The sequence below is a fragment of the Tamandua tetradactyla genome, chromosome 7 (assembly GCF_023851605.1).
Source record: "Tamandua tetradactyla isolate mTamTet1 chromosome 7, mTamTet1.pri, whole genome shotgun sequence".
Taxonomy (NCBI): Eukaryota; Metazoa; Chordata; class Mammalia; order Pilosa; family Myrmecophagidae; genus Tamandua; species Tamandua tetradactyla.
Window position 1 is genome coordinate 37853414 of NC_135333.1, and position 14415 is coordinate 37867828.

At 39.4% G+C, this 14415-nt stretch overlaps 1 protein-coding gene across 1 annotated transcript in view; it reads right to left on the bottom strand.

Annotated features, from left to right (window-relative positions):
- LOC143690422 (patatin-like phospholipase domain-containing protein 5) overlaps positions 1-14415 on the bottom strand; it is a 187616-nt gene that overhangs the window by 156172 nt on the left and 17029 nt on the right. The window lies entirely within an intron of this gene.

Sequence of the window (14415 nt, forward strand, 5' to 3'; positions counted from 1 at the left end):
AAAACTTGGGGATAATGTGTGGTGTATATTAAGCAAGAAACAAAAGAATAAATACGCAAAAAGACCTAACATCAATCCTGCTCAACCTTCTTATTTATAAGAAAATACTTATAAGAAAATTGGAGCCTAGTTTATAAGCCCTTATAGCAGCCACACTTAGTTTGAAGTTGTAAATGTTTTTCTAGATTCTGAGACACTGAGCTATATGTGTATCAGCTGGTATTTCCCTGGAATTTGGAATAACTCTGTGACATCTAAGACCCAGAAATGAAGTGCCGCAGCCCTGAAAGTTAGCATTGCTATATATAACAGTTAAAGTAACTGAAAAAAAGATCAGCCCTCAGTTAGAGTTTAAAGCAATGCAAATCTGGCTGGGTCTAACTTAAATTAGAATGCAGGGTAAAAGATGAAAGTGTGTGTACTCTGGACTTTCAGCTATTATATGAGTCCAGAGGCAGAGAAGTTTATTATGTCTAGAACATAAATTTTCCATAACATAATCTAAATCAACCTTTCTAGATAGATCATTTAAACAACCCAAACTCCTGGAGTCCAGAACAGGAACAAGGCTTTGTAATTCGGTATATCTTAACATAATACCAGTATACATCTCAGACTATGGTGGGCTGATAATTAAAAACTATTTGTAGAGTTCTTTGATGGTCTGAAGGGAGAAAAGCATATGTATATATGGAACCATTAAATTTTCCCATCTGGGAAACCCCAGGTACACTCTTAAGCATTGGAATTCCCAAGAAAATAGGCCAAGCCCTAGATTTTTAGGCTTGCCCTTATGAAACTTATTTCTGTAGTGGAGAAGCTAAGACTACCCACAAGGAAGCCTAAGAGTGACTTTCAGGAGACCTCTTTGTTGCTCAGATGTGGCTTCTCTCTTTCTCTCTAAGCCCAACTCTGCCAAGGGAATCTTTGCCTTCCCTTCTACGTGGGACTTGACATTCAGGGGTGAAAATCTCCCTATGGAGAGATTTTCCATGGGATTATCTCATGGGGCATGGATCCAAGGGATTAGTTTGGGATTGGCACTCTGGGATCAACTATGCCTTTCTGACCAAAAGGGGGAAAAGAAGTGTAATAAGATATCAGTGGCTAAGAGAGATCAAATAGAGTCAAGAGGCTATTCTGGAGGCTACTCTTAAGCAAACTTCAGTTAGATAGTGCTAATTGCCATAGTTTGCTTAACCCCAACCAACAACATTCCTGTTAGCTCTTAAGAACATTTAGCACTTGAACTGAGAATCTATAAAAGTTTCATGCACTAATCATGCTTCCTGGAGGGTTCCTAGGTCATATAAATCCTGAAACCCAAAGGCACGATCCTCTCTAAGATTATTGTTCAATTACATCCCCTTATCCTTTAGTATCGACACCCCTTCTCAACATGAAAAAAATCAGAACAGGCATTGCCTAAAGATCCCGATAGACTGGGAGAAGAATCAAAAGAGAAGGTGGAGGTATTCCAGTGTTTTCCAGCATCAGGAGATGGTGGAATAGTAGCCCATGACAAACTCTGGGATCTATTTTGTAACTACTTCTTGAAGTGTGCTTTGAAAATTATTGCCTTTTCTTTCTTTGCTTTGTATATATATTTTACAATAACAAACGTATAAAAAAATGATTGCAGTAGTTAAAAGGAAAGAGATGACAGCTTAAAAGGGGTTCTCTCAGGCCAAATCAGCATAACCAGAAAAAAAAACAGAAGTCCATGAGCAGTAGAATAGATAAATTGGAAGGCATTCATACAATGGATTATTACTCACAGCAATAAAAAAGAATTACTGCTAGATGCAACTGTGTGCATGAATTTCACAGTCAAAATGAAGAGCAAAACCAGCCAAACACAACAGACTAAATGCTGTGTCATTTCACTTATATAAAGGTCAAAGACAAGCAAAACTAATTTATTCAGATATTGTTTAGGATAGTGATGAATTCCAGGAAGTGGGAAGGTTGACTGGGGGTAGACACAAGATACACTCCAGGATGTTGGAAAAAATGTATCTTGTTCTTGATGGTAGTTACATGACATAGATGTAGATGATAAAGATACAGTTATATATAATATACATATAGATGCAGATACAGATACAGATGCAGGTTCAACTTCATGGGTGTGCAAAAGGGCAGTCACACAGGGTATCACACTTGGGGTTTAATATTCAGTGGGCATCATTTGAAATTCTTACTGATTTTATCTTTCAATTTGTATTTTGCGAGTGAAGACAGATGGGACAATGGGGCACACACCTGGGGCTTGGAGCTTCAACTCATGACTGAGCCCACCTCATGCATTTCCCTCGGACAACACTCTGGCTATTCACTCCCCCATCCTCTGATACCCGGCCTGCCTGATCTCCACATTCTCATACCTGATCAGCGACCCTGGGGACCTGGAGACAGGTACAAAGTGAATCAGTCCAGACACTCATTAGCCATGGCATTTCAGAGTGGGGCTTGGTGGTAGCCATCCTTGTCCCAGGCTGGCAGTACCATAGTACATGCTGCATGTGAATCTGCAAAGGCAGACCTATGGCCCACCACCAATTCATGTACCTTGTACGTTCAGATGTGGAGGTCATAATCACATAGGGGCAGATGACCCATGGATAGGGGAGACACCTGACTTAATGTTACCATTCCTAGATGGAGCATGATGTGTCCATCTCACAGCTGGCAGGAGGGGAAGCAAGCAGCCTCTGGGCTGCTCACAGAGTTACAGAGAAGGTCCCCTAGTCTCCTGGGATGGTTTGCACTCATCCCATGAGCATCCCAATGTTCAGGAGAATGTGTTCTTAAATGATAAATAAAATACTCCAAGACTGTTGAGATGTGGATATGGGGAAAACAGAAAAGCTTTATATTTGAATACCTTCAATGGCATTTTTTCCCTGATTTTTTAACAAGGGACCCCACATTTTAATTATGTGCTATGACCCACAAATTATGTAGCTAGTCATGTATAGATATATCCAAAAATATTATTGTTATACACTCAACATTTGTATATGTATGCTATACCTAAATATCAATTTACTGTACAGATGCATATTATGCCTTAATAAAAATATTTAAGTTGATATATTAAGACATGAATTAGGAAAGGTTCTGTGAAAAAAAGAACCTATGATTCCATTCAGAAACTAAGAAAAATGAACAATGCATGAATGAATAATAGAGAGAAGAGAATGCTTTTCTTTCCAGTAAAACAGAAGTTCCCAAATATAAAAGGAATTATGGAGCTATTAAATCACCATTTTGCAGTCGTCATTGTAATAATTCATTAAGGTAACTATATCATTGGATGCTAAACACATTGGGTGAAGTTTTCTCAAGGAAAAAATCTTTTTTTTCAGTTTCAGTGTATCTACCCACAGATTACTTATCAATTACAAAAGAGAAAGGTAACTTTATAGTAGACAAATCTAACAGACAACATTTTAACCTAGTGATCAAAATAAATGGCATCAATAAGGTGGCAAACCAAAATCATGAGCCTCCTAATGTGGTGAACTGAGATGGACAGAGGATTATGTCTGTGGTTCTTCTACCAAAACTAAAAATTCATGTCCTGAATCTAATAATGGGGAACAAGTTAAACACCTAAATTGATAAACACTCTATAAAACAATTGAACTGTACTCTTCAAAAATGTCAAGTCATGAAAGACACACAAAAAAGAAGTTGGCCACTGGTATTTCCATCAACCCAATTTATTTTACCCTTTACTCCCCTATTATTTATTTATTTTTATCCATATTTTATTTGTCGATAAAAATATTTTTTAAAAGAAGCTGAAAGAACAATTTCAGATTAAAATACAATAAAGAAATTTGATGATTAAATGCAAAATGTGATTTTAGATTGGGTATTGGCTCATTTTTCAATGTCATAAGAGATATTGGGACAATTGAGAAAATTTGATATGATATTAGATATGATATGATATTGTATGAATATTAAGTTTCCTGAATTTGAAAATTGCATAGTGGTTATATTAAAATATCACTTTTCTTTGTAGGTACCCCTAAAGTCTTTAGAAGTAAAGAATCATGATTTCTGCCACTTATTTTCAAATGTTTCTAAAAAAACAATTATAACACTAATTGCCAAGCATGTGTATATGAACTTAGAGAGAGAGAAAGAAAATGTAATGAAAGTCAGGAATGGTGGATGTACATGATTGTATACATTCTTTGTTGTATTTGTTTTCCATTGCTGCTGTAGCAAGGTACCTCAAACTCTGATTTGAAACAACACAAATTTATTATATTACACTTTAGCTATTGGCTGCAGCTATGACCCTAAGGAGTGTTAAAATAAAACGAGAGAGAGAAAGGGATCAGGGGATCCGGAGACATCAGTCTTCAGACAAGTTTATTTCCAGCCAAGTACAAAATTATATACTAGCAAGAAAGGTGATAAAGGTTGTTTGCATGCAAAAGCTAAACAATGCAAAAACAAGTTCCAGGAAGCAAATACTTCTAAGGCTAGGATGTTAATTTCCCTTAAGCAAGTTTCTTCCACACCTCATTATGCTTTATCTGCATATCTCAGCTTCTATTGAAGTTCCAGATCCTGAAAGCTCAAATTTGCATTTCCTCACAGACTTGTGTCTGCAAGCTTTAGGTTAAACAATAGCCTTTTAACGCCTACATTTTGCAAGTAAAAAAATCTGATGCAGATGTCACAAATTTAAATCAAGCTGCCCTCAGGACTGCATTCATTTCTAGATGCTCTAGGAGAGAATATATTTCCTTGCCTTTTTTTTTCCAGCTTCTAGAGGCTGCCTGCATTCCTTGGAGCATTAACCGATCCCTATTCAAAGTTAGCAGTAACCAGTCAATCTTTCTCACATCACTTCTTCTACTTTAAGGATATTTGTTATTACATTAGGTGCACCCAGATAATCCAGGAAAATCTTCCCATAAGGTCAGCTGATTAGCAAATGTAATTCCATCTCCATCCTTTATTTTCCTTATTCATATTTCCAACATACTCACAAGCTTTGGAGATTAGGTTTGGACATCACTGAAGGAATTTTATTTTTCCTACCACAGTTGTATTACTTCTTGTAACTCTTCTATAGGTTTCCATTTGGTCATAATAAAACCTAAAGAAAAATCTCTTACCACAATCACATACATAGAAAACCACAAGGAATCTACAAAATAAGTACTAATGCTATTAAGTGAGTTAAGCAAGGTCACACAACATGATGTCAACGAAGATCAATTATATTTATATACTAGCAACAAAGATTGAGATACTGACATTTTAAAAATACCATTTGCAATACAATAAAAAAAATCCCTGAAATGCTTAGGAATAAATCTCACAAAATAAGTGCATGATTTGTACACCAAAAACTACACAACTTTGATGAGACAAATTAAGGAAAATCTAAAGAAATGGAGAAATTGACCCGGTTAATGGAATGGAAGAACAACATTGTGAAGTTGTCCTTGATCTTCAAATTCATCTACATAGTCAAAATAACCCCAAACAAAATCCTAGAAAGGTTTTTGTAGAAATTAACAAATTGGTTCTAAAATTTATACGGAAATGCAAAGAAGCCATAAAAGTCAAAACAATTTTGAAAAAGAATTTAAAAGTTGGAGTACTCACTTACACTACTTTATTTCAAGACATACTATAAAACTATCTACTTTGAAGCTATAAATCAAGACAGTGATGAATTTGCATGAGCAAAGACATATAGATGAATGGAAGAGCATCGAGTTCCCAGAAATATACACAAACATAGATGGTCAAGGTAGCCTTAAGGATCAGAGAATAAAAAAACCTTCTTATGAGGTAAAACTTATGAGTTTTACTTATAAACTTATAAGCCTTCTTATGAGGTAAAATCCACAATGCCTGGGCTTATCCTTGGGTAGGGAACAAGCTGTGACTAAAGGTATGTAAGAACAGGGTGGAAGACCATTTGTTTGGAAAACGTGCAAACTTCCTAAATAAAGTGATTCTCGAAGACCTGCATGTTCTCTGCCCTCTAAGATCGACAGGGCTTCTGATACTCAAGGACTTAGCCTTGGGCATCTGTCCCTTGTGCAGAACCCAGGCAGCTCTCTGGGAGCTGTCCGCGGTGCTGAATGCGTACAGTTTGGTACTCCTTGGGTGTCTCCCAACTGTACAACTGGAACCACAACCCCCCGTACTCCTAGTTTGACTTTGTTTTCTTTTCTATATTGATGAGTTTTTTTCACTTTGAACTATAAAAATTTTAATTTGAAGTATTTGTTCATTATGGAATACAGCAAACATATTCAAAGATAGAAAATGTAATGAACTTCTATGTATCCATCATTCAACGTAAACTTATCAACTCATGTTTTATCAACTACCAACCAATCCTCCTCACCCAGATTATTTTGAAGCAAATCCCAGATATGATATCATCTGTCATAAATATTTCTGTACGGACTTCTAAAAGATGAGGATTCTCTGAAAACACAATCAAAATACATTAAAATACTTGACACATAATGATTATTCCTGCACATCCCCACATATCTAGTTTGTGTATGTGATCAGGTTTCTGCATGGAATGCAAAGTTCAGAGGGGTTGAGGAAGCTGTCGGGGGATGCCTAGAGAATCAAGACTTCATGCAAGGGTAGAGGTCATCCCTCTAGCATCAGGGAGCCCCAGCCCCAGCTTGGCACATACAGTCCTCCTTGTCACAGAGGACATTGAGAAAGCCTTAGGCATGGGGTTCAGACTCAGACAGATGAACACACCCACGAGGCAACACTCGAGGACAGTGGAGCCCAGGAACTACAGCCTCCAAATATGCTCCTGCCTAGAAGGGTCTGGGCCAAGAATAGTTAAATCAGAATCTCTACAGGAGAGTCTCAAGTATCAGTACTTATACCTAGCATTCCAGTGAGAGTCAAGGTTGAACCACAGTCTGACCTGAGCTTGAAAGATAGCTTGACCTCTGACTGGCTGTGTGACCTAAGACAAATCACTTCACCTCTCTGAGCCTCAGATTCCTTAACTTAATTGACCATGGGCCACTGCCATCCTACCTCTGCACCTTCATTGCCCCTCCTGGAATGACTTTCCAGCAAACTTGAATTATAAATATCCATAAAGACTCAGTTCAGAAACCAGTTCCTCAGTGGCTATCCGCCTCCTGAAATCAACTATTTCTTCTCTGAATTCTGAGACATCAATTGTCTCTGTTATGGCATCAGAGCAGAGCTGGAGGACACTTGGAAAACCACCTGGTTCCACCACTGATTATATGACAATGAAATGGAAGAAGTGACTGAGAAAAGTATTTGCCCAGTGTCACAGAGTAGGTACAGGAAGAGTACCTACTCTACAGCTCTTCCTGCTGCCTGAAGAACATACTTGGGCATTTCCAGCTCTAACAATCATCAGTTAACATAACCTCTCTGAACCTCAGTTTCCTCAACAATAAAATGAGTAGAATAATGCCTACTTCCCAGGGTTGCTGTGCAAATTAAATGAGATAATGGGCTTTGTAAACTGTGAAGAGTTGTGAACTTGTGAGAATTATTTTCACTGTTACCTTCAAGGAAATTGGAATAGAAGCATGTGAACCTCTTTGAGCAGGGATCTACCTCAGGCATCAGGAAACACCACAGACAATTGCTACTCATAAAGCCAGCCGAGGAATGTGGCCTGAGAATGTGAGACACAACTGTTCCTTGTTCCCAAGATCCAGAAATGGTCCTGGCTGGTGTGATGGGAGAAAAGGAGAGGGTGGTAGACCTAAGACATGAGCATAGCTAATGGGTGACCGAGGTGCAAGGGCCGCAGAGGCATCTCCCACACTGCCACTGAAATGATTTTTGGTCACAGCTGTATCTCAAGAGCCTATAACTCCTTAAGTATAAGTCCACTGAATGAATGAATGAATGAATGAATGAATGAATAATGATTCATTATCTTTTTTGTTCACATATTTATTATTTTGTTCCTCTTTTCCCTCACTTACACTTCCATTTCTCTATGCTCCACAGTCTACTTGGATTTGGCATCTCCTAAGTGCTTGGCAAGGAATACTGTGGATTCTGCTCTGAAGTCAGACAGACAAGTTGTCTCCCAGGAGGGACCAGGAGGTGTACCCAGCATCCTCTCTACTTAAGAGACAGAGGAAAATGGAGAGGAGGTGGAGGCAGCTGTCAGGTCATAAATATTGCTAAGGTATAGGGGAAGATGCTATATGGAGGCATTTGAGTTCTTGGGGCACCCCAACAGAACTTACATGCAGCTCCTACTTTCCATCTCCTGCTGATGCATCCCTTTGGATGGACCCAATAGGAAATATGAGACCAAGTCTTCCAAAGCGGGCAGATGGTGGGGTCACCCTTGGAGGGCCAGTGCAGGACAGAGAAAGGCAGAGAAAGATCCAAGGATGTGAAGCCTCTGCCCCATCATTCCCACTGACTCCCTGATCTCTGATCTGGGCATCTGGATTTTTCTCTTCTTCTGTAAAGGGCTCTGCATACATACTTCTTTGACATTGTCCCATACCCTCTTCTCAGGAGATGCTACCCCCAATCCTCCCCAATATGAAAATTATGGGGCCAATATTTGTGCAAGGGGACTCAGGCATAAAGTATCCCAGGGACACAGTGGTGGGCCAGACCTCTACCCAAAGGGAATTACCTAAGCCTCAGAGAAAAGGGGGCTCCAGCAGAGCTGGTGGGACTACTTCTACTACAAAAATGGCACAGGATGAGACTCTGATTGAAGAGGGGCCTTCTCATGCAATCTCAGATCCATGACATGAGTCAGTGGTAGGCTGGACAATTATACCTGAATCACCTGCAGTCTAAAAAGATGCGAGCACAAAGGATGAAGGCTGGGACAGGAGCAGGAGAGGCCAGTCCCCAGGTTGGCCAACCCTAGTCCCCTCAGGCCCAGTCAGCAGTCAGAGGCTCCAGTATTGACTCTGCAGGAGGAACTGTTCCAGGCTGGAAGGGGCCCAATTCCATGTGCCTGCAAACCAGAAGGCTACAGAGCAGCCAAAACCCACTACTGCAAATTTGGAAAGCCTCAGGGTTCCTCGAAGAGCAAGTGAAGCCAAGATTGGTCAGATTGGACCATTCCACCCACATGGTCAGTCCTGAGTAACACTTCTTCCAAATTCTAGCTATGCTGTGAGTGCAGAAAACTTCAGAGGGTGGGCACTTCCTGAAGGGGCACACATTTTATTGCTTTAAAAAATGCCTATTGAAGACATTTGCCCACCAATGGCAGTATCATTCACAAGTGCCAAAAATTGGAAAGAATCTAAGTACCCATCAACAGAACAATGGAAAAACAAACTGTGGTATATACACACAATGGAATATTAAGCAGCAGTAAGAAGAAATGAGATCCTAAAGCAGATGACAACATGGGTAAACCTTGAGGACATAATGCTGAGTGAAATAAGTCAGACTGAAAAGGATAAATACTGTATGGTTTTGCTAATATGACCCGAGTGAAGGTAAATTCAGTCTTATAATGTAGAATATAGGGAGCCTAGAGATACACAGAAGTTAGAGATAGTTGAAGGGTCACCTAATGAGGTTGAACTTAAATGTATGGAAATGGATAGAAGTGATGATAGCTCATTAGTGGGTTTATAAGTAATACTTCCATACTGAAAGTGAATATTATTGAAAGGGATTGTATAGATTGTATCTCACCAATCAACACTACAAATATACGTAAGTGTTTGCATGAACTACTTCAAAGGTATGGATTTTGTACAGAGTCAACAATTCAGGGATATAGGGGGAAACTACTATTGCATATGGCTTGTATTTAACAGGAAGACATCACCAGCACCACAGCAATACCAGGGTAAATAATTGAGGGGGAGGGTCAAGAATTAAGGGGAGTTTGGATTTTCTCTTTGGTGAGGTTGTTTGTTCTTTTTCTCTTTGGAGCAATGGAAATTGTCTAAAACTGAGAGTGAGATATTGTACAACTAAGTGAGGATACTGGGGGGCATGGATTGCTTATTTTGGCAATTACCCATGATGCCCAAAGGATAGAGGTGGCCGAAGGGTACAAGGACTGAGAAGCAGAAGGGTGAACTATGATGTACACAAATATTGAAATATTGTGCCGCTACAGAAAGTAATGAAGTAATGAGGTGAATGAACCTTGAGAACATTTTGTTGTGCAAAATAATCCAGAAACAAAAGTGTAATTACTGTAACCTCTCTTTTAGAAAATATTTATAAGAAAAGTTGGACCTAGATTGTAAGCTCTTACAGTAGACACTTTTATTCCTGAGCTTTAAGTATCATGAGATCTAGATCCTGAGATGCTGTGCTATGTGGGTATAACCTGGTATTTCTCTGGAACCTGTGTGACACCTAAGACTCAGAATTGGATTTCTGCAGCTCTGAAAGTAAGCATTGCTACTTACAGTAACTATTAAAGAAACTGAAAAAGGGATCAGGCTTCAATTAGAGGTAAGTACAAAGTTGATCTGGTTGGGACTAATGTAAATCAGCATACAGGGTAAAGGATGATTTTTTTTGTATTTTAGCACTTCACCTACTATCTGAGACTAAAGGAAGAGAAGTTTAGTCTGTCCAAAACCTAAAGTTTCTGAATCACACAATCTAATTCAGCCTGTCTGGATAGTTTATTTATGCAACCCAAACACATAAGAGTTCAGAATGGGAACAAAGGTTTGTAATTCTGTATAGCTTAAAGTAATTCCTGGATATATCCCAGAGCATGTTGAACAGATAATTTAAAAGTATTGGCAAAGTTCCTTGAGGGACTGGAGACAAAATATAGATCTATTAAACTTTCTCACCTGGGAAACCCCAAATACTGTCTCAAACACTAGGGTCTCCAAAGTCAATAGACCAAGCCCTTGATCTTGAAGCTTGATCTTAAGAGAATTATTTCTGTAACAGAGAAGCTAAGCCTATCTATAATTATGCCTAAGAGTTACTTCCACAGAACCTCTTTTGTTGCTCAGATGTGGCCTTTTTCTCTCTAAGCCCAACTCTGCAAATAAAGTCAGTACTCTCCTCACCATGTGAACATGATGTCCAGAGGTGTAAGTTTCCTTGGCAATGAGAGACATGACTCTCAGGGATGAGCCTGGCCCTCACACCGTGGGATCCACAAAGCCTATCTGACAAAAAGAGGGAAAGAAATGTAACAAAATAAGGTATCAGTGGCTAAGACATCCCAAATAAAGTTGAGTGGCTATCTTGGGGGTTACTTTTATGCAAGCTTCACCTACATATTACTAATTGTCACAGTATGCTAAGCCCCAACCAACACTATTCCTGTAAACCTTAAAGAATGCCCAGGACTCTATCTGAGACTCTATGAAAATTTAAGTCACTGAGTTTATTTTTCAGAAACCTAAAACATCCAGATGGTTCCTAGACACTCTTTTTCAACATGAAGAAGTCAGAATGGTCATTACCCAGATATCCCTAAAGATTGGGAGGAGGATCGAAGGAGAAGGAGGAGTTATATTAGAGAAATTAGGATTCAAGAAATGAGTATGACTTCTGAATCATTATATTTATATTTCTTTTTAGTCTCAAGTGTCGTGGAGCAGCTGGAAGGAAAAACCTGAAATTGTGGAACTGTAACATACCATACTTTGAAATTGGTTCTATAACTTCTTGTTAAAAGGGACTTCGAAATTTATCATTTTTTCTATGTTATATTTTATAATGAAAATGTTAAATAAAAGACAATGTGTGTTCGGAAGCTAGAGGTGGGTGAAAGGTTAACTAAAGAGTTTGAACTCAAATGTAAGGGAAGAGATAAAAGTGAAGGCGATTCACTAGTGGGTCGATATGTAATATAGACATATTGAAGGTGAACATGATTGAAAGGGGTCTTATAGACCAGTCTATGTGTCCCACCAATTAATACTACAAATGTAAATAAGTTCTTGCATGAACTACTGCAAAGGTATGAATCTTGTACAAAGAGTGAATAAGTTTGGGGTATGGGGGACATGCTATGGGTTATATTTAACAGGAAAATATCAACAGTACTGCAGCAATACCAGGCATAAAAATGGGGGGGGGGGATGAAAGTTAAGGGGAGGTTTAAATTTTCTATTTGGTGAGGGTGTGTTTACTGGTTATCTTTCTCTTGGGAACAATGAAATTATCTAAACTTGAGAATGTTGATGGGCTGTTGACTTTGAACATTATACATGATGCTAAATGAATAGAGATGGCTGAAGGATGCACTGACTAAGAACTAGATTGGTGAATGATGGTGCATACATATGATTGAATATTGTGCTGCTCCAAAAAGGAACGAAGTTGTGAGGCATGAAACATTGTGAATGAACCTGTGGGACACTTGGTAAGGTAAAATAAGTCAGAAACAAAAGAGCAATTATTGTATGGTCTCATTTAGAAAATACTTACAAGAAAACAGGGGCCTAGATTGTAAGCTCTTAAAGCCGTCACATTTAGTCTGGACTGGCTAATTGTTATAGCTGGATTCTGAGAGGCTGTTTTATATATGTATAACCTGGTATTTAGAGTTAAGAATGAAGCTGATCAGGTCAGGATTAAAGTAAGTCAGAACACAGGGGTAAGGGAGACATTGTCTTTATTTTAAAACATCATCTACTCTTTGTGGCCAAAAGAACAAAGGTTAATTTAATTTGGTCCCGAACCTAAATTTTCTGTAGCACAAAATTTAATTCAACTTGTCTGGATAAATCATTTAAACAGCCTAAACACGGGGAGTGAGAATATGAGTGAGGACCATTAATCCTGTATTACTTAACGTAATGCCTGAATACATCCCAGAGTATATTAAGCAGATAATCAAAAAGTATTGGCAAAGTCCCTTGAGGGATGGGAGAAAAGCTATGGAACTATTGAACTTTACCACCAGGGAGATCCCTGATACTGTGTCAAACATTAGGGACACCCAAATTAATAGGCCAAGCCCTTGATATTGAGGCTTGCTCTTATGAAGCTTATATATGTAGCAAAGAAGCTTAGCCTACCCCTAGGTATGGCTCAGAGATACTTCTGGAGGACTTCCTCTGTTGCTCAGATGAGGCCTTTCTCTCTCTAAGCCCAACTCTGCAAGTGAAACCATTGTCCTTCCCCCTAAGTGGGACATGACATGCACAGGTGAAAGTCACTGTGGCAGGGTGGGAGATGACTCCTAGGGATGAGCCTGGCTCTGGCACTGTAGAAACAACAATCTGACCAAAAGGGGGAAAAGAGGTGTGACAAATAAGGTATCAGTGGCTCAAAGAGTTCAAATAGAGTCAAAAGGCTACTCTGGAGGTTACTCTTCTGTTAGACATTGCTATCTACCATAACTTGCCAAATTCCAATCAAAACCATTCCAGCCAATCCTAAAGAACACCTAGGGCATTATGTAAGATTCTACAAAGATCCCATGCACTAGGGTAACATTCTAGAAACCTACAACCTCCAGATGGGTCCCTGGTCCAGATTAATAATGAAAAGTTGAGTGACCAGCCCCTCCAGAACATCAACTAGTTCCATCCCCCTATCCCATATTATCAACAGCCTCTTCCAACATGAAAAAGTTAGAATGGGCACAGCCCAAATCACCCTGAAGAATGGGAGAAAGATCAAAGGTGACTGGTGGAGTCATACAGAGAAGGTAGGGTTTAACAAATGAGTATGAGTGCTGAATCAGTATATTGATAATTTTTTTTATTCTCTAGTACCTTAGAGCAGCTAGAAGTAAAAACCTAAAATTGTGTTATTTTAACCCATAACAAACTCTCAAATCTGTTCTATAACTAATTATTGTGATGTGCTTTGAACTAGCTTTTTTGTATATGTTATTTTTCACAAAAAGAAAAAAAAACAATGTGTATAATATGTTACCTTCTGCATTAAAAAAAGTAAAATAAGAACATAATCTCACATTTGCCTGATTGTGCTTAAAGAAGCTCTAGAAAGAAATAAAATGAAGCTTTTTTTAAAATGCCTGTTGGGTTGGTGGGGGAGGACTGACTGTCCTCCAACCAGTGAGAGAGGCTGGTGAGAGGCAGGTGGAGGTAGAGGGGTCAGCCTGAAAGGAGGGACTCGGCAAAGCAGGGTACCAGCTCTCTGTGGGCTCCGCCCTAGTGAGACCAACAGGTAGCTCATGCAGACTGAACTAGGCAGGTGGTCAGCCCCCACATCCAGCACCCAGCAGGGCAAAAAATACATGTGCAGATGGCTGCATGGACAGATGGACAGAGGGACATGGGTGTGAATGTCTGGCCCAGTCCAGGGAAGCCACAGGTACTTCCCCCCACCAAGAAGAGCCCCTCCTTCTCCAGGCTGTAGGACCCGAGGTCCAGGCCTGCAGGTCCTTCTGCTCACCTCACCTGACTGGCCTGAGCTGGGCCATCATCCAGGAATAGA